At 39.7% G+C, this 19,807-nt stretch overlaps 1 long non-coding RNA gene across 1 annotated transcript; it reads right to left on the bottom strand.

Annotated features, from left to right (window-relative positions):
• Positions 1–698: 698 nt before the first annotated feature.
• On the bottom strand, positions 699–14,723 carry LOC116662668. Its single transcript, XR_004318647.1, has 3 exons — positions 14,713–14,723; positions 14,480–14,484; positions 699–878 (listed from the first exon to the last, which is right to left on the bottom strand). It is a non-coding gene; the product is annotated as an uncharacterized LOC116662668 (long non-coding RNA).
• Positions 14,724–19,807: the final 5,084 nt, after the last annotated feature.

The raw sequence follows: 19,807 nt of genomic DNA, 5'->3' as shown, positions 1-19,807 counted from the left end.
CTACCTCCCAGGGACTATCAGTACCTCACCTACCACCAGTGATGGGGACTCTACTAGTCACCTAGGAACTGATTCAACTTCAGAATCCCTTAAAGTCTGCTTCCTAGGGCCCCTATTCTGGTACCAAACAACATAGATCAGGTTTTCTAGAAGCTGATTCTGAACCAGAGATTTAAATTCATAGATAAAGGGGATCTGAGTAGGGCACCAAAGGTGTCCACCATATCCCACATCCACTAAATGTTTCAAATATAAGCACTATTTTCCCAGATTGATACTTACTGGATTTGATATCTTTTTCAAAATGAAGATACTGAAATGGGACTTCTGCCTATCAGAGATCAAAAAACTATGCCCAGCCATAACAAGAAATATATTATTTCCACCCCACGGACTTAGAATGAGAAATGTAGATGGTACTATCATAGATCATCAACATAGAATCAAGTCTAAAAACACATGACTGATAGTCAAGGAGAAAATGTGGGAATCCAGGTTTAAGAAGTCCCATTCCAATGTCTACCAATTTTGTAACAGAATACAAGTGGTTAAAATACTTAAAATTTTTAAAAGTTAGGAATTCAAAATAAAGCATGCCTTTCATTAACTTTACATAAAGCTAAGCCTAAAAGACTGCATAGGTCTCTTGCTGCAGTAAAGCGAGCAGGAGCATCGGGACCTCAGCTCGGAACAGAAAATGTCAGAAAAGCCAGGCATGGGGAAATGGCCAGCTTCAACAAGGCCAAGCTGAAGAAGACCGAGACACAGGAGAAGAACACCCTGCCAACCAGAGACCAGAGACCATCGGGCAGGAGAAGTAAGCGAAGTGAAATTTCCTAAGAACCTGGAGAATTCTCCACCCCCATCATCTGAAGACCCTAGTCGTGATGTGAACCAAGAGCCACCTGCAAGATGGACATGAGTGACAAGCTGCACTGTGAACCCGGGCACTCCATGACGATGCCACTGGCCTGCAGGTCTCTGAGGGATCCTCCACTTGGACTGCCAAATTCTCCAGTTTTCCTTTGGATATTACAGAAAATTATTTGGATGACTAATGAAAATAAAACACACCTCATGGCAAAAAACCCCACAAAACTTATAATTACTTATATAAAACATTAATGTACCCTGCAAATTCTAAAGAGAAAATGTGCAAAGGAGTGCTTTAAAGACATTTTTAGCTCAAATTTCCCTGTTTGAATTCATAAAGCTCCCTTCTGGTTTCCAATCTGTCACAAGAAAAAGTACCTAATTGACTGCAATTTCAGAATTGGTGAGAAACAGAGACAATCTGAAGGCCAATAATAGAGTTGAAATGTCTTCCTTCTTTACCAAAACCTAGGTTTGAATCCAAAGATACAGGCTTTGAAAAATGCATCATTTATTTAGCACTGAGAATAGGGAAGCCAGGCTCTGTTCAGGAGTTTTCTTGCTTTCTGTTATCAAAATGATATTCTGCTCTACAACCACACTTCCCACATAATAGCCTTGCTATTTCCATTTAAAATGTTAAGACGTTTTTCTTAGAGGGCAAAAGAGGAGTCACATAGTAGAGCATTCTGAGCCTTTCAATAAGGAAATTGTCCAAATAAGGTACAAATTTAGCACAGCTATTTGGAAAAAAAAAAAAAAGACCTTGAGCAAACATTAACATTCTCACATTTCAATTTTCTTCCAAAGATCAGAAATTTTCAGCATTAAAAGGAGCAAAAGAGTAAAGCTTGCACAACTCTAGCATACTCCCAGGGTACCCACTATTATCAACATTTTGTCTGGTCATATATTAAAAAAGAAATGTAGCAGCTGATCTAAAAAGGGAACAAAGATGGGTATAAGGGAAAGTTCAGAGCCTCAAACACTAAGTCTTTAATGGTGACAAATGCTTTTCCAGAAAAAGAAATACCTAGAAATGGTTGAATTTCTATACTCTAATCTCTAAAACAAAGAATGCAGTATGTACACATAGAATTATCAGTATATGTGGGCAGAGTTCATTCAAAATACATGGGAAAAGATTTTAAAAGCCCAAGCTTAGAATCGTAAGTTCTAGAGCTAAAGGGGCTAGAAAAATATTTTACAGATAAGGAGGTAGTTAGCAGTTATTTAACTTGGACATTTCTCACAATGTTCACAAGATAGTCATAGTTGTTCACAAATAAATTCCTTTGGACAGTACATGCCAGCATAAAATTAAAATTTCTTGGAGACAGGAATTTTCAGCTAAATATAAACCTTGGCCACAAACCATAGGACTTGCTGGCTATTCTGTGAAGTCCAGATCTGGGTTAAGTACACTTACCAATTCTTTCAAAAGAAATGCCAGTAAAAGCAGTCTAGGTGTCCACTATTGGCATTTCAAATCAGTGGAGAAAATACTTGCCTATTAAATAAATAGTGTTGGAATAATTGGCTAAACTGTGGGGAAAAATTAAGTTAAATCTCTACTTTATAACAAGTTATTTTTAAAAATACAGATTAGCAAAAGAGCTATTTTTAATTAAGAATTGTAAATAAATATAGGCAGTTTCGTTGATCTCTATTTCTATACTTTAACTGATAACTTGCATGACAAGAAGGCAGGACCCATGAAAAGATCTGGGGAAAGAGTATCACCATAGAAGGAAAGACTAGCGCAAAGGCACAGATACTGGAATGGGCTCAGCATGCTCAAGGTCAAAGACAGCCAATGGCTACGGTGAAGAGATCAAGGAAGAAAGTAGAAGATGAGGTACCAGATCCAGGAAAGAGCAAGATCATGTGAGGCCTTCTAGGCCATGTCAAGGAGACTGGCTTTGATTCTAAGCTTAATGGAAGTTTTAGGGTGTTTTCAGCAAGGATCGCATGATATGATTTATGCTTTAGAATGATTCATCAGGAAGACTAAAGGAGGAATGAAAACTAGACTCAGGGACTGTAGAAATAACGCAAAGAGAGTATGGGCACTTCCACTAATAGGGAATAAAAGTAAGAAAGCAATCCAGGATGAATCCTAGGCTAAAGCTAGCATGGATGGTGTGCCATTCACCTGGGGTGGGGTCAGAAGGGACAACTTTGGAGAAGAGGAGTTAATAGTTCTATTTTGGGCATGTTGCATCTTAGTTACCTATTAAGGCATCCCTCATAGTAGTAACGCCTAGTAGTAACCAGTTCAATATCTGAGTGAGGAGCCCAGGGAAGAGATTTGGGTTGGAAATATAAATTTGAGGATTCATCAACATACAGGTGTTATCTGAAGCTGTGGGACCAAGTCAGATCAGATAGGAAGAGAATATAGATGAAGAAAAGAACAGGACCTAAGACTGAGCCTGGGAGGACTCATTTTCAGGGATCTGGTAGAGAAGAGGACAGGAGCCAGCAACAAAACTGAGGGAGGGCCCAAAAGGTGGGGGAAAATCAGGTGTACCGAGCCCCTGAAGCCTAAAGAAGAAACCTTTTCAAGGAGGGAGTCATCAACCATGTCAATTGCTGTTGAGAGGTCAATTAGGACAATGAGAGAGAACTGACAATTGACTCTGACATGGTATAAATCACTAGTAACCATGGTAAGCGTGATAGGAGCTGCTTCAGTAGAGTGGTTTCGCTAAAAGCCCCATTCTAATGAGTTAAGAAGAAAAATGAGAGCAAGACAGCAAGCACAGGCAACTCTTTCGAGTAATTTTGTTGGGAAGCAGAGATGAAAATAGGGCAGTAGCCGGATGGAGACAACAGCACAAGGGGTATTTGTTATACATGATAATAAGGCATTTTATATGATGTTGCAAATGGTTTTTAATAAATCTGATTATATTTATTCAGCATTTACACTGTGCCAGGGACTGGTCCACATACTTTCTTGTATTGCTCATTTAATTATCAAAGTATCGCTATTTCAGAGATAAAGTTACTGAGGCATGGAGTAGTCAATTAATTTGCCCAAAGACACATTCTTAATTAGTTGCAAAGCCACGATTTGAAAACTGGCAATATGAGCTCTTCACCACTGCAGCAGAAGATGCAAGAAAGAAAACAAATAATGACAGAAAAGTAGCCCCTGAAAACGTGAGAGACAGGGAGCTTTAGAGAAATGGGTCTGAGAAACAAAAGCAGATGGTAAACAGAGTGTATGACAAGTAGTTAGAATTCGTGGTAGGAATCAGTATTTCTCCTCTGATTACATGTCTTATTTGTATAATTGAAAGCTAATAATTTAAAAATATTATTAAGACATTTCCTGCCCATAAAGGGAGACAGACTAAGCAAGTGTTTGTGTAAAGTGCTCAGAATGGAGCCTGGAAAATAGCAGGGACCATGTAGGGTTAGAGTCTACTAGGCTCAATGGTGTTACCTAATCTTCTTGAGAAGAATATACAGGGCATAGTGGGGACTTATAAGGGAGAGTGGGAAAAGCAAAAGCAGGAAAGTCTTTAAAACAAAAGATTTTTGAGTTCACACTTGAGATGACTTTTGAAAACTGAGTAGGTGTATTTAAGGCAACTGGATGCAGTGGAGGATGGCAAAGAGCCTTACAGAGAGTAGGAAATCATGAGCATCAGGGACTCCAGAAGGATCAAACCAGCTATTAAAGGATCCACAGATAATTCTTTAGAGCTGAAACGTTAAGTTTCAGCGACGGTCAATGCAAGAAAGAGAGTGGGAGAGACAGACTGGAGGGCCCAGGGACAAAGGGGCTTCTATACTAGACAAAGAGCCTCCTAATCAGCTCCGCATTTTGGAAAGATTACTTTTCCTTAAAACAAACAAACAAACAAACAAAACAAACAAAGAAGTTGGGGTGTGCAAAACTCAAGTTAGGAAGACCAATTATTAACATCACTGAAAGAAGAGAATCTCAGGTTATGAGGTAGCCTTAACGGAAGATAAAAATGGAGGCAAATTCAACAGAAAATTACGGAGTATGCAGTATTTAACAGAGGACAATAAGTGAGAGAAGGATGAGCGTTAAAATAAAAAGCAAAACTAAAAGTACCTCAGAAATGAGTAATAACCAAAAACAAAACAAAGTGAGGAGGAGTATGGGAAGGGAAAGGAGAAAAAGAAAAAGAAGGAGGAGGAGAAGAAAGGAGAGGGAAGAGGAACGGTAAGGGAAGAGGGGGAAGAAGAGGAAGAGAAAGAAGACAGGAAAAAAAAAAGATGGGTCAGTTGCAACCAACATTAGAGAAATATAATGAAAAGGGAGCATCTACTTTTTACCAAGTTTTAGTCCCAGAGCAAAGCATTTGAAAGGAAGCCATCTGGACTTTTGGGTGTTTAGAGGTTATACCCAAGGAACAGTTGGGTAGATGCTAAATAAGGATTATTATTAAATATGAAAACACAAGAAGTTGGGAGCAGAACTTCATATACTGGCAGGGAATTCTGTTGGACTGCCCAGAGGAAGGTCCCAGATGCGAAATGTCAATGTGTTAGAGAAGTTCTGGGACATTGTGGCTTTGTCAGTTCTCCAGAGGATTCCAACACAACCCACAGATAGCAAACCATATCCACAAGGCCCAGCTTAGTTTACTAGTTGCTTTCACTGCTTGGAAGAAACCAACGATGAGTCAAGAGGAATGTTCATGCTCCCCTTACAGGTTGGCCAGGAATATTGAACCAAACTAAGTAGCCTGGGTCAGAAGCAGATCAAGGAGTCAACGGTAGAAGTGGCAAAACTGAAGAGGGGGCGATAGGTCTGAAAGAGTAATGGAGCCAGAATCTACAGGATTAGATGACTGACTGAGTTTGTCAGATGAGGGAGAGGGAAAAGCCAAAAGTGGTACCCCTATTTCCACTGAAATGAGAGCAGATTTGAAGATGGGAGAATACGAATTCACTTTGGGAATACTGAGTCTGAGAGGCTGGTGAGGCCTCAGTCATATTTGTGGATCAGAAGCTCAGGAGAAAGGTCTGGGCTGGGAATGTGGTTTCTAGCCATCAGGACGTAAGTGGTGCAAAGTGTGAAGGTCCAGCTATACAGCAAGAGCAGGCAGACAAAGAGGATCCAGCACAGGGCACCCAGAGACATCAGCCCAATAACTAGAATGAGTACTGGACAGGACTGAACCTCAAGGAGACTAAGTAACCAATAATGTCAGGGTCAAAACTGGTTTAGTATTTAGCTTTAATTTAGCCAATGAGCAGAAATTATTTTAATAAATACATCACTGTTCACTTAACAAGGCTGATACAAAGCAGGCATAAAGAACATTCCTAACAAGAACACAAGCACATCTCACTGTAACAATAGCATGACCTTCACGGGAGAGCAGCTTTTAGAGACAAATCCTCTCCTCGAACTCCCTCTTCTCTAGCAATTGTACCCCCTGAACAATTTTGAATCATTAAGAGACACAGCTTCTACTTAACCTAGTAATATCTCCTAATTACTGTGTGTACTCAAGTCAAGACTTTGAAGTCTTGAGACTTCAGATGGCACAGTCATAAGACCGCAAAATTTTTTTGGTTAAACACAATATGATTTTTATTAAAAATTAATACCTACCTTTTCTAAGCTTAAAATATAATAATAATAAAGACCTTCCTCATATGTACTCCTCCAACATCTAACTTCATTGCTTTTGAAGGAAGAGAAGTGGAGGAAGAAATATTAAGGATCCATGGGAAAAGCTGATTAGTAAGTCAACCACTGACCAGCTGTCCTTGCAAATATAATTCTGTGCACTGAGTAACTAGAAAGAGACTTACCATATTTCTTTCTACTTTTAATAACCTGCAAAGCCTCATTTAGGGGCCGAAGACCCTAAAGTATGTGCTCTCATTTCCTATAATTATGCCGGATTTATAAGAAATGGGAACATTTTTTACTCCAATTGACATATTTAGACCATAAATGTTTGTTTCTGCAGTTTCAAATGACCTCTAAACAGGGAAGCTCAAAATACGCTTCTTTTCTACTTTATGAAGGATTTTTTAAAAGATAATTTCTGACACAACAATTCTGTGATTTCTGAGATGTATTAGGCTCCCTAGGAAATATTTCTCAAACTCTTCCTCAGTCTCCTGATCTTCCCTGAGGGGTGCGACCCATTGGCATCTGTGAAAGAGCACACATGTGGAATCAATTCCCCAAAAGCACATTGTACGCACATGAAGAGAGGAGATGGGTGTTTCATTAGCCCTACTGTTTCCTCTCTGCTTCTAGGCACCTGTGGTACATGATTTCCCAGAAAGGATGGAGCGTGGTTAAAAATGCTCCTGAAAGCTTTTGGATTGAGCGATTTTTTTTTTCCAACAGGAAAGAGCTCTCTGACATTCATCCAAGTCACTGGGGAACAAGGACAACTTGCAGCCCATTGGCATTTTTCTTCAGCATCTATCTCTATCCCATGCACAGGGTGAACCAAGAGCTTGCTAAGGAAACCAGACAGGAGCGCAAACCAAATAAAATTGCTGTAAATATCTTTTTTCCTTCTTGTCCACATGATTTTAAGAATCACATGACATCAAAACCAGAGGCTGCTTTAAAACGGGGCAAGAAATTGTAAATCACTACAGAGCAAATACCATTTTTGCAACTTAGCTGCATAAACAGTGTAATACATATAAATAAGACAAAAACATTCCAAAATATAAATCCTATCACTGGCAGAACAGACACAACCTTGGGAGCATCCCTGGGAGTCGCACCCTAACTGGCTTTGACAGCCAGCACACCACATTCACGTACTGTGAAGCTGTACACTCAGCTTCTGAGGAATTAAGAATAAACTCTAAACAAAGCCATTTCTCTGCTGATTTGAGCCCCTAAAGGGGGAAGTGAAGGGGGGCGCTTTGAATTGAACCGCCAATGTACTCACCTTGGAACGAAAGTTATTCACCCTTTCTTTTGCCCTCAGCACAGAACGCGAGCGGCCGGCAGGAGAGAAAGCGGAGTGTGGCCATCAAGGTGACGGTGAGGTGCTGGAGAAAGAGGGGAGGACCTCTTCATTAACCTAAAAAGCCGTTCCTCAGGGGGTCCCTGAAGCCACAGTGGGCAAGTGGAGTCGGTCTGCTCGGAAGTCACTCTTTAGTCTCTGAATCTGCTCGCTCTGACCCCGGCATTTCCACAACTTGCGGGCCAGCCTGTCTGCTTCCTGTGAGACGAACCCGTCCTCGACCTCAGATCTCGCGATGCTCTTCTCCCCACCTCTCCTCCTCTCTCACCAGCCAATAAACCGCACCTCTACTGAGGACGGCCCATGCGCTTAAAAGTATATCCTAATATTTCTCAGCCATAAAAAAGAATTGAATAACCCCATCTGCAGCAACATGGATGGACCTAGAGATTATCCTACTAAGTGAAGTAAATTAGACAGAGAAAAAGGAATACCATATGATATCACTTATATGTGGAATCTCAAAAAAAAAGTGATACAAATGAACTTATTTACAAAACAGAAACAGACTCACAGGCATAGAAAACAAAGTTATGGTTACAAAAGGGGTAAGGGCAGGGAGGATAAACATGGAATGTGGGATTAACAGACACATCATTATATATAAAATAAACAATAAGGACCTACTGTATAGCACAGGGAAATATAATCAGTATTTTGAAATAACCTATAATGGAAAAGAATCTGAAACAGAATATACATATAAATATAGGTATCTATAACTAGATCACTTTGCTGTACACCTCAAACACTGTAAATAAACCATACTTCGCTTAAAAAAAACTGTGTATCCTAACCAACTTGGCTACTCCACAGGCAGACATGCCAGTTACTCCAGTTCCCTGATTTCAATGGAATCCAAAATCTGAAAAGGAATTGAGGAGAATGTAGTGGTGTCCATGCATGCTAAAAATGAGGTGAGGGTGTATATACGTGCTTAGATCTTCATATTTGTGCCCATAAGTATCTATGTTAGGCAGTTAGATAAAAATGAGCACCCAGCAGGGGGAATGGAAGGGGATAGGAGCAACCCAGAAAAATAATAGTATACCTGCGCTCAGGACAAGGAGCTCCAAAATTTTTTTACTTTCTCTAAATGAGGGCCAGCAAAGAAGCTGGCTAGAATAGAACATTCCAGCTGCACAGTAGAGAGAAGGACCAGCTTAACTTGACCCAAGGCTCAGTATAGTGTAATTAACACTGCAGTATGAGCCCCCTTCCATAGGTTTCTCTGTGTGCATCATGGGTAAAAACATTCATAAAAGGGGTGAGCATGCCTCAGCACAAGGAACGTGAGTTGTCAATCAGCCTGAGCACTCAAAGAACCTGAGCCGTGAACCAACCAATCAATCAATCAGCCACGAAAAAGCCCCCTAAACCAGAATGTAAGAACAGGAAAAAACAAAGCGGTGCCATTTTATTCTCTCTTGGGTTGGCCCACCCCCAATTCTCAGGGGTGTACTGTATTTTACAACCTTTTTACCTCATTAATAAAATCTTCTGTTTATATCATGCTTTCTGTCCCTTGTTAAAAATCCTTTTTTTTTTTCGGGTGACGAAGAACCAAGGTAAGTTTTGTTCCCCTCTTCCTGGTAACATATTTATATATATTATGTTTTCTCTCTCTCTATATATATATATACACACACACACATACATAAATACATACACACACACAGAAGTAGCCATAATTACTGCTTATCATCCCCTTTACCTAGAGGACTATGTGATGTGGCCACCCCCACCTGAATACCGTTTCAAGACGTTTTGCTTTCTTGTGACATCTTTTCCCTGTCTACATTACCCTTCATGTTGTTCTTAGCCAGATTTCATCTCTAGAGAAATGTTGAGGAAGAAATAACATTTTGTAATATACTGTAATTTGTCCCATATTAGAGCCATGAAATTGCAGTTCCCCTTGAGTAATTTATAACTAACCGAAGAAGCATCCCTAACATTAAAGGACCAATGGCTAAAGACATCTCAAAACACCCAGCCATTGGTGACACTCCTTGTCTGTTAGCAGGCTTTGCTAATCCAACCAAAATTACCTTAACAGATGGTTATTAGCACCTTGAAGAATTTCACTAAACGCTAAGCTGTTGTGCTCTGCTCAGTTCAGCTGAATCTTCTAAATATCTGGTTTTCTGTGACAGAAAATGATCTCATTGATCTGTCAAGGGTAATTATCCCAAGGACTAAAGGCAGCTAGTCAGACCGAGGCTCATTTTGTTTTGGCCTTCATCCCATCAGAGCTTGGGAAAAAAATGACTGAAATTTTAAAGGACAAACTTCCCAGACAGGCTGTGTTAAAAGACAGCAGATGGAAGATCTGTCTTTCCAGCCCCACTCATACTCAACAACCAGAGCTGTAGAAACTTCTCTCTGTCATGTTTCCTGGACTGTTGTCAGCCTTATAGGAGAAATATTAGCATCACCTTTAATAGCTTGGCCTCATGCTGATTGCCATAGTAAGGAAGAGCTTCCTGTAAGGTGTCCTCACAGAGGGCACTTGTGTACAATGGAACCCCAACTGTATACACCACACACATGCACATCCAGTCACAACCCAAAGACATAAGTACTATCTGAAGAGCTCATTTCTAACCACAACTTGAGCTGCAGGCTTAGCCTTTGCTCCACAGAATTTCAAAAACCACTCAGTTTGGCTTCTTTTCCATCAAATAGGAAGAAAAACGCTTAACCTAAGATTTTAAGCTTTAAATCTACACATCCCTTTTCTGTTAGAGAGAAGCGAAGACAATATCCTGTTTGTTTTACTATATTTCTAAATTAACCAGTAAAAAAGCTGATTTTTCTTTTAGAAAAGGATGTGTTCAGAATAAATTTCAAAAATTAAATAAAATCAAGCAATCAGGAAGAATCTCCCTAGTAAGACTTGGGTGTTTTCAAGGGACAGGGAAATTCACAGCAAAGGAACAGAAGAGCCTGAATTGAAGCTGCAGTATTAATCCACGCAGGCTAGGACTGAGAAGATCCCCCCCAACACCGCACCCCCCCCCGCCACTACCCCCACCCCCCACGCCCTGGTAAAGCTTGGGGTTTTCCCCTAGCTGCCTGAATGCCAAGCAGGGATTCTGCCACCCTTCACGTTACCGAACTCTGATTTTCTTCCTTCTGTTTCCCGATGCTTTTGTAACAGCTTAGATTTTAAAAACAAATGTGTCTTTTGAAACGCGGTAGCCACCAACAGGTGAATGCGATTGAGTGTGTGTTTGTGTGTGTGGAGTGGGGGCGGGGGGGGGCGGTGTTCTTTAATCTTTTTGCATAAAAAACAGCGGCTTTCCCGAATCAGAAATAAAGTAAAATGGAAATCTGTGGATACCCGGGTTACCTGGCAACCCAAACCCATGGGCTGCCCCTGCTTGCATCCTAATATCCTCCAGCAGGATAGCTGCAGACAGAAGGGATTCCCTTTAGGTGCAGCCTCTTTACTCTTATCCATTCACTCATCCTGAACTATTTGGTTTCCAAATCAGTAACCCAGATTTCTTCGGGCTATAACACTTGTCTCTGCCGGGAATGAATCTTCAGCTGGGGAATTTACCATAACACCTTTTTAAATGAGTAAATGTTTTGCAAACCCTCCGGGAAAATAGTATTAAAAGGAAAAAAACAAGGAGAAGGATTGGGGGGAGTATTGTTCATGGCTGCCCTGCAGCTCCTTCCCGCTGCTCTAGGAAATCTGCAGTGTCATGCCTATTGCATCCCAACCTCACTGCCTGAGGATCCACTCAGGGAATTGCCTGTCACACTGCAGCTTCATCTATAAATAATCAGCCCAAATTGGAAACTGCCTGGAATAACAGTACAAGAGAAATAACTGCAGCATTCCACACCTTTGCTCCAGCTTCTTTGAGGCTCCAGTTCCACCCCCACCCCAGACCAAGCCTCTGTTGATTATATTTAGTTCCCTCTATCACCTGAACTAGAAATAATATTCTAAGGTTGTTTTTGTTGTTGCTGCTTTGACTTTGGGAGTTCAATACTTTTGAGACTATGTAAGAGCCACATGCTGAATTCTAAACTAGAAAAAAATTTTTAATAAACATTTCGCTCTTGTCAGAAGAAAAATGCTATCTCCTTAGGTTTTTAGACTAAATATTCATAGTTCTTTGTGATTCTGTTCATCCCCAACTAATCAAACTAGGTTTATCTGCTCAATGTCTACAAATTTAGTTCTCCCAGAGAGCCTTGTCCATTGTACTACTCATTAATGTTTCCATCAGTGGCTTCAAAATTTCATTGAAAATCAAATCTGAATGCATTTTCTATTTGTCAGCATTTTTGTTGAAAAGTTTCACAAAAGATGGGGGATTTATAGGTTTCACAATATAGGAAGAAAAGTTAATTCCCTGTAAACTTTATTCATTCAACAAAAGAAGACTGAGAAACTAGTATACATGACATTATGCTAAAATATATACATGTATGTGTGTATATGTATGTCTGAGTTACAAAGATAAATGTAACAGTCTGTTCTCAGATAACTTAAATTCTAAAAAGAAAGATGTTCTCTGTGTGTGTGTGTGTGTATGTTTTACTGTTATACAAGAAAATATGCTCTGGACCTAAAGAGACATAAGCAATGTGCGAGGAGAAGCAGCTGAGATACAGTTATTTCCATCTGTGGTGACAGAGAAGCCAAGAAGGCTTCAGGAAGAAAATGGCATTTGATGCAGGCCAGTGGATAAGTAGATTTTTGATAGAGATGGAAAGGGCAATCAAGGTGGAGGAAATGGACTGACCAAAGGCAGGGGAGCAAGAAGGTTTAGGTAACATCCAGAACTTGGTCAACGGTCCAGTTTGGTCTATGCACAGGATATAGGATGGTCAATTTCAAATGTGGAATATAAATTAGTATATAATGATGCCTTCCACAATTCATTCCCTCATTTGTTTCAGCAAATATTTACCAGGTACTCACTCTTCTTGTCAGGGACTTAAAAGAATTAAAAGAAAAAAAAAAAAAAAAAAACAATACTAAGTAAGTGATTCTACTATAATTTTGACAAGACCTTTCTCCAGAATTGTTGACCAGAAATCACCATGCCTGCCTTGAGATTACAGTAATATCATAGTTGATGTCAGTAAAAAGTTCTGTGTTTAATGTAAAATTTGTGAAGAAGTTTTGTCATTCCAAGGGGGCAATAGGATAGCTTGTTGGAAGAAACTGGTTCAAAGCGCAAAGCATCAATGCATAAAACATTCATACCATGACAGCCATCTCAACTATACACAGTAGTTGCCTAAGGAGGTGGATGTTTAAAAAGGCAAAGTTTAGCCATTTAATTTGGAACTAGCCACCATATCAATTCACTCAAAAGCTGAATGTGCACATTTCACCCGAAGGGAAAACAATAACATCCTCAAACAGTAGTCTTCAACTCTATGGATAAAAGACAGATAAAAATACTTGCTGGGTCTACTTCATGGGGTTGATGTAAGGATCTATGAGAAGTCATCTGCAGCCTGCAAAGCACTAAACAAATATTAGCTCATTTTTTGCCACAGAAGTCAGTCTTTGTTGCTCGGTCAGTGTCACGATAACCCTTTGAAAATGGCCACAGTCTGCACAATAGGGCATGCATTGTATTAAGCCAAGTTGGAAACCTATCAAAAGTTATTTCTTGGATTTCAGCAGAACATTATCTATAAGTCCAGGGAAACAGTAGCAACCTTAGCAGCAGTGAAACTGAGACAATAGCTTTCAGAAGCTGCAAACATTAGCAAGTTGGTAGGGAGCTCCATCAAGATGTATCCTTGCCACTAATATTGAGATCATGTGATGTGGCTTATTTATGAAAATTAATCCAAGTTAAGGTATAGCTGGAAAAGTCACTTCCATCCTAGTGGTGTGACAACAGTCTTGTCCTTTGAATTATTATCTTTGATTTAGAGTCATCTCACATTTATACTTTGGCTATACTATCTGAGCTACCACATAAAGCAAGGACATTAGGTCAGCATAATTCATTACAACATCATAATGGCTGAAACTGAGTTACCTAATATTTTTTTAAACCATCTTTGCAGGTCAAAGGTTATTAGTTAAAGACAGACATAAAAACAACAACAGTTATTAACTGCTTGCTCTGTGCCAAGCACTCAAGTTGGTATTTACACATTAATTATGTCATGTCACATCCAAAAGACAGATGTATACCAGGAGGTATATAATTAAATGTAATGCTTTTGTTTCTTTTAAGTTGTTATAAATCTCTGGCTCGGACCCCACCCAACATCCCTTGACCTCTTTCCCCTAGCATTTCCCAGGACTTTTAGGGGTCATTCTGTTGAAAGACTAGAGCAGAGCCAAGGCTGAGGCAGAGTTGCAAGAAACCTGAGACAGCTCCTCTGAGAGACTCAATAAGGAGGGTCAGAAAAAGTCATTACCAAGGGCAAATAGAAGGGATTCATAGCAAACTGATCAACATGACATCATGGCTTCTTTCAGGATGAGGAGAATAAAGGACACAACATCAGGGTTTTCATGCTTTCCTCTCTGCAAGAAAGCGAACAGCTAAAACAATTACAATGAATATATTAGAGTGTTCAACCTAAAAGAGCTGCTACTCTATGACACATGCTCCAAATTCACATGGACACAAAGTTTTAATTCACTTTATGAAAGAGCTTAATTTTTCTTGAAAAATCCACACCAATGTATTTCCCCAGGTTGGCATTACTAGAATAAGGAGGGAGACCACCTTATTTGTAGATATTGACAAATAGGTCTGAGCATTTTAAATTATTATTAACTAATTCCTTTTACTGTTACCCACAAAAGATTTTCATCTTCAAGCCAACACTAAACTCTCAACTCCACTATGATGACCTGCCTCAGAAGTCATAAAGCCCCAAAACTATACAATAATATCCTTGAACCCATAGTATGAAATGCTACTATCATTTCAAGGTATTTATCATTTGAATGTTTTAGTATTTAGCCTAATTAGAGAACAGATTTGAGCAAATGAGATCATGCATCTGTAAACATTCTGTAACTGCAGAACATACGAGGCACACCTAAGAGATTAACTCCCTTTATATCCCCCAGTGTTCTTCAGATAAGACTGACTCACAGTAAACAGAGATAAAATCTGAGTCTGCCTCTCTTGTAAATAACACAATGTCTCAGTCACTGTCACAGTCACTACTGCTTAATGCTAAAGCTTTATGATTGCATTCAAATTAGGGATGAAGTCCACTAACATAATTGACTGAATTACACAAAATTGACAATATTCAGTCATTTGTAACCTACAAGAATGGCCATCTTATGGTTCAATCAGATACAAAGCATTAGCTTTATTTTTAAGATTCTGAAATTACAGATATCATGAAAATGTGTTGTTATGATTCTGATAAGGTTTACATTTATAGAAGATGAATAAGAGCTATATTGTCCCAAAGAATAAGAGTCCTCTGTAAGAATCTGGAGGAAGGAGATGGACAAAGGCATCTTTTCTGACTGAGGCTGCCTGGATCCTACATGCCAGGAGGGGACTAGCTACGTTAAAGCAGCCCAGACACAATACATCTTACACTGTGACTTGGAGACATGCTGCTATCAGCCTGTAGTGAGATACTGAAATACTCGTTCTCTCATCTCAAAATTTTAACTAAAGCCCAGAACTGAGGACAATAGGTACTAAGAACCCCACATTTGAAAGAGAAGCACAGCACTTTTGTATAGGAGACATGTGGCCCTTCCCCCCTTCTTCCTCCTGAACCTGGAGGAAGGAGGAGCCCCAACAGAGGGAAGGAAGTATAGAAGGAGACAAGAAGCAAGCCACGCCTCCCACCAGTGCAGTCCCCTAACCTGCACAGGTCTTGTGAGTCCCAAGCCAAGCCTGGCGGAGAAGAGTTCTCTACTGGATATTAGGCTGAAATTTTAACTTGATTCAATTAAACTGGACTGGAATTTCATGCCCCAAAGTATCCACAAAGCAATGAGATCTGTTCAAGATGATGGAAAAGACTTAACAGCACATATTTGATGGCAAAAAGAAAAAAAAATGGAGACAAGAAAGAAAGCTATTTCATATTTGCATCTCACCAAATCTTGGTTAATAAGGAAAATTCTGGGCTGATAATTTTTCTTTATGGAAGTATAGCAGTAATCCCAATATGTAAATGAAAAGATTTTTAAAGTAACTAAAAACTACAAAAAAAAAAAAAACCCTTTATAATAACAGTTGTTTATGCTAGCCACAGTCAGTAACTGCAAGCAACAAATAAATTTTAGCTCTCTTAGGCAAAGAGTGGATCTACTGGAGAGTAATACAGGTCTACAGTGTTCATTTATTCAGTAAATACTTATCAAATACTACGTGTCACCTATTATTCTGAGCACTAGGGTACAATAGTGAACAAGGGCCAAAATCTCTTCTTTCATGAAACTCAACTTCTAATGGGAGAGCCAGACAAAAAACAAATAAGAAAAATATACAGCATGGTAGATGATGCTAAAAGAAAAACTAAAGCTGGGATGAGGAGAAAGAGTTCTGAGTCGGATGGAGGGATTGCTCTTTTAAGTAAGAACAGTTAGGGAAGACAGCACATGAAGTTGACATTTGGGCAAAGTCTCAGATGAGGTGGAGGCATTGAGCCATTCTGGCAGTAGAAACAATGCTACCACTACTGGACACTGCCACTAATGCAAAGGGACACTGATGGGACAACCACCATCAACAAATTCTAACCATTTTTTCGTTTTTGTCTCCCCCATTGATTCTATCTCCTCCTTCCTAGCAGAACATCTATGTGGCTGAAGGAAACCAGACTATGTCACCCCAAAATATGCCTCTTTGATACAAAATGTTTTTTTGATCTGAAGGCAATTAAGCAGCAGCAAATGCAGAGAAAGTTCGCTCTCTCCCTCCTCCTTTTCTGCCTAAAAGGAGGATATAAACTCTGCTTTTACTGGAGACAAACTCTCAACAACCAAGAGCTTATCCTATCAGGGGAACCTGCAAATAAATCTTACTAGGTAGTTTCCTTCCATATATTTACCTTCCCACAGTTTTCAGCCCTTGGAAGCCTAAAATCACTTTCTTTTGTCCTGTCACTTCTCCACAAATTTATTGTTCTTTGGTAAAGATGCTATATAAGCTGGCACTCTAAGCCACCATCTGAGTTGCTCTTCGCAAAGGACATGTACTGCATGCGCTAATCAACTGTTTGTCTCTTGTTAATCCATTTTCTTTAGAGTCCCAACTGAAAACTGAGGATGGATAGAGGTAGAGTCTTGCCTCCCAACATGACCAAGTCAGGTTATGTGTCCCCTCCCCTGGTAGCAGGGGTGGGCAGAGGGACGACAGGCTGCAGTCACACTCACTGGGGTCCCTCTGAATTGGAGAGATGAATATCTATCATACTGTTGCTTTTGAGAACCTCCTCTGTGACTTTAAAGAGGTTAAATAACCTGCCCTGGCATTGTGAGGTGGAGCAGGAATTCAGACTCAAGTCTTGGCTGACTCCAAACCTGTAGCACAATGAGAATTTCCCCATGTGAGCAATTACTTGTTTTCTTGCCAGCATGTAAGGGGAGGGAGTGATTGTCCCCACGGTCACTGTCAGCCACGGGCTCCTTAAAAAAGCATTTCACATCAAGTCCCAGGATCCTCACGCTCATTTTAGGTGTTTCTTCTGATTTTCCTCACCTCCTATTCTCTCTGAAGCAGCCAGTTTCTAACCAAACCAGGGTGGTTTGACCCTCTAGCTCACTATTTCTCAAAATGTGGTCCTCAAAACAGCTGCATTAGCATCATCTGGATGATGCCAAATCATTAGGGATGCCAAATCTCAGACCCCACAGCAAGATCTACTGAATCAGAAACTGGGGGTAGCAATCTTTATTTTAACAAGCTCTCCAAGCCTCTGAGGGAGACTTAAATTTGTTCTGGTTGCTGGACCTTCTCAGTGTGGTTCCCCACACCGGGGGTGGCCATCAGCCTGCCTCTCATTAAACTCTACTCCTCTCTCACAGACAGTCACTGACCTGCTTTGGGAAGCACCCCCAGCCTGGGCACAAAGGCTTTAAGAATTTGTTCTTTCCTATAGTGTCTACATCAAGCCGACAAAACCTTCAGAGTAAACTAAACATTCCTCTAAAGAGAATGTGCACATATGTTCTGAATACTGAATTCTGACAACGAAAGGTAGGATAGATGTCATGATATTTTGTATTATGAGGCCATGGAGAAAAAACATGTGTTTTCTCTATGGCACCCAAGACAGTAGCCGTGTGTCACAAATATTTTTCAAATGTTTATCTACTTATTAGAATAGTTGAATCCTGACCATAGAGTTGGGTGACTACCTACTGAGGCTCTCCATAGGTACAGGGTTCATTCATATTACAAGGAAATCCATGGAAAGGTGAGATGATTAAAACAGGGTTTTAGTGAAACTTTTTACAGCTTTTTATAAATGTAGATTCATGCCTGTAGGCAAAGCTTCACGCAGCTCTCTTTACCAAAGCAAAAATGAGACTCCTCAGTTTCCATGGATTTATGATTCCCGTGAAAAACATTCCAGTATTCTTCTGCAATGAAATATGACTTCAAAGTAATTTTACTTCAACATTTTACCTCAAAAAATGGCTTTTTTCCTACTTCTACATAGCTTGCACATGTCTTTTGATAGATTAATTTCTTTATTATAACATTTAATTTTTCTTATTACTGAAACTATATATATTCACTGTAAATATAATAAATTAATCTGTCAATATTTTGCATTTTTCTTTTCTTTTTATAATTCAGTTTTATAATTAGTAGAATTTATCAAGTGAATGGAACTATTTTGTAGAGATTAATGCGAGAAAGCAATCTTGAATTCTCTTGCCAAAATGGCAAACTCTATTCTTATTTTTTAAAACTAGTTGGTTACCAATATTTAATAAAACGCACACTGTATTTTAGTGACGGTTTATGGTCAAATTAAGTAAAATATAGTTATTTAATATGCATTTAATATCTCCCTGCATAATAAATAAGAGTCATAGTTTTGTCTAAACTTTTTTTAAGTCAGTGAGAACAAAACAACCTCCCCAGCACAAACACACACTTTTCCTGGGACTGATGCCTGTTTCATGGATGAAACTGCTCAGAAAATCTGAGAGCAAGGAAGGAGAGAGGTGTGAAAGATTTAGTGTCTTTTCACGGGTGATCCAGTGTAGCTGCGTGATGACTTCACCTTGCTGTTCACCACTGCTGTGACTGCAATCTATCTTTGATCTAAGAGAGCATCTTCCCACTCCCTACGTTAACAATAAGTAGAGTATCATTTCAAATTAGTTAAGAACAGCGTTAAGCTGTACAGTTTCTTATAGGTTTTTTTTCATATTTGTAATTTTTAAAAGTATGTATTGTGTGAGGTCCCATAATCTAGATATATCTAAACATGCTTTGCTAGACATAACCTATTATTATTAATTCAAAGATCACATTCATTAGATCACAAGTGTGACAACTAAACTTCCAAAAAATAAATGTAAGATAATTAAGCCTAATGCTCACGGAGGGAAATGTATGTTCGAACCTTTATTTTTTAGCAGATCCAGAGCTTCTGCAGCAGAGAGTCTAAAGCAGGACCGCCTCTGTCAGATAAGGGGGCTGGCAACGGTATCGGTATCGATGGTGGCCAGGGCGGGGTGAAGGGTGGGCGTGGCTCTCCAAGGCCACAGACAGCAGCTCAGGCTGAACGGCTCCCTCACTCTGAGGTCACATCAGGAGCACAGTTGATTGGCCTTTCTATAGCTCTTATGGAGAATATAGGCGAGGAAAAGGGAGTTAGTCTAAAATGTAGCTGAGGAGGCAAATAGGGGTCAGGATTCTTATAGAAGAGTTCCATGAGCCCCATGAAGACTGTTCCTTTTCTGCTACCCCAGTGTAGCCGGCAGA

The sequence above is a fragment of the Camelus ferus genome, chromosome 3 (genome assembly GCF_009834535.1).
Source record: "Camelus ferus isolate YT-003-E chromosome 3, BCGSAC_Cfer_1.0, whole genome shotgun sequence".
NCBI lineage: Eukaryota > Metazoa > Chordata > Mammalia > Artiodactyla > Camelidae > Camelus > Camelus ferus.
This window is presented reverse-complemented; position numbering and strand designations above follow the sequence as displayed.